Source organism: Octodon degus, unplaced genomic scaffold (genome assembly GCF_000260255.1).
Source record: "Octodon degus isolate 3935 unplaced genomic scaffold, OctDeg1.0 scaffold00242, whole genome shotgun sequence".
In the NCBI taxonomy this organism is placed as follows: Eukaryota; Metazoa; Chordata; class Mammalia; order Rodentia; family Octodontidae; genus Octodon; species Octodon degus.
In genome coordinates, this window is record NW_004524818.1 from 1,887,433 (window position 1) to 1,889,156 (window position 1,724).

Sequence of the window (1,724 nt, forward strand, 5' to 3'; positions counted from 1 at the left end):
TATATTTAATTCTACAAAATACATTTATTCAGTATGTGTGCTCATTGCTGCTAGGGACTGATCCTAGGGCCTTTCTCATGCTATACATTGGTACTACACCTGAGCCAAAACTGTACCCCTAACATCTGCATTTTTAAAAAAAGTTTTGAAGTAAGTATATTACTGAACCACCTGAATCTCAAGAATTATCTCCATTTTTCTTCTTTCCATAAAGTGATAATGTGGATTTGGGGAGAATTTTTCTTATTTTCTTTCTTTTCTTTCTGAGACAGCATCCTGGTAGGTAGTTCGGTCTGATCTTGAACTCACTTTTCAGCGCAAGCTGGGCTCAAACTCTTAATAATTCTCATGCCTCACTCTCCTTAGTGCTGAGATTCCAGTCATGCACAGCTATTCCTGGTTTGAGTAGGATGTTTCTATCCATTTCAAGAAAAGTGTGTTTTTCTTACAATGAATACAATTTCCAAAAGAAAGTTAAATTGCAGAAATAATATGAATGAAATTGTTTGTACTCCAGTTGTTTATAAGAATCCTTTCATATTCATCATTTAATTTGTTCCATTTACTCCATATGTGAACTTGAGATAAGTATGTTTTATCCTTTTCATCAAAGAATATTTATATTTTAGTTAATTATAATGTAACGTAAATGATTTATGTTAATACATTTCACTTATGCTTTCTTGGAATCTTTTCAAGATAACCATATACTTTTGCTTAATTTCCCCTTGATGTAATGAAATACATTAGTAGAAGTTCCAAAAATGAAAAATATATACCTTAATGAAATAAATCTTACTGATTTATAATGTGTTTTTCTTTAACTATAGTTGGTATGTTAGAGTTGATAATATTTTATTCAGTATGTGTCTTTTTTCTATGAGCATAAGAAATGTGCTTTATTTCAACTCTATGTATCCTTCATGAAATTAATTTTAAAAGCGCTCATTTTGTTTTCAGGTCAATGGAAGCATAAATTGATGGAAATAAATTATTCCATAGTAATTTAGGATAAATCAGTTCCTATAAATTTTCATGTTAATATTCCTTTTGTAATGTCATTATTTTCTCTTATTTTTCTGGAAACTGATCAATATACTTACATTTTCCACTTTTTCATCACATTTGTTTAAATTAATTTTCCTATAAATATATATTTTATAAAGGCTTCAAAAAAAAGTAGGAAAAATTATGGGGCCAGGGAGATGGCTCAGTGGAATAAGCGCTTCCCTGGCAAGCGCAAGGGCCTGAGTTCAACCCCTGGTTCCGCAAAAAGAAAAAAAGAAAAAGAGTATTTTATAAAGGCTAATATTTCTATTAATATAACCTTAAAAATTATGTATCATACATTCACATCTTATATTATCTGTAGTTACATATTTAAAAAATTATCGAGATAGCCCAGTGGTCTGAGCACCTACCTCATAAATGCAAGGACCCAGGTTCAATCCCGGGTATCACATGCCATGCTGGCTCCAGAAACCTGGGTATGCCAATCTAACCACCAAAACTAAGCATAATGGTTAATACCTTTAATCCTAGCAGATGGAGCCTGAAACAGGAGGATCACTACCAGCATTAGCTTTGTAACAAGACCATGTACCAAATAAATAAATAAATAAATAAATAATTTTTTTAAACTATAAGTGTGCACATATGTATTAGTCAGATATCCCATCCCTGGGACAAAGTACCCAATACCCATAACTTAAAGTAGAAGTTTG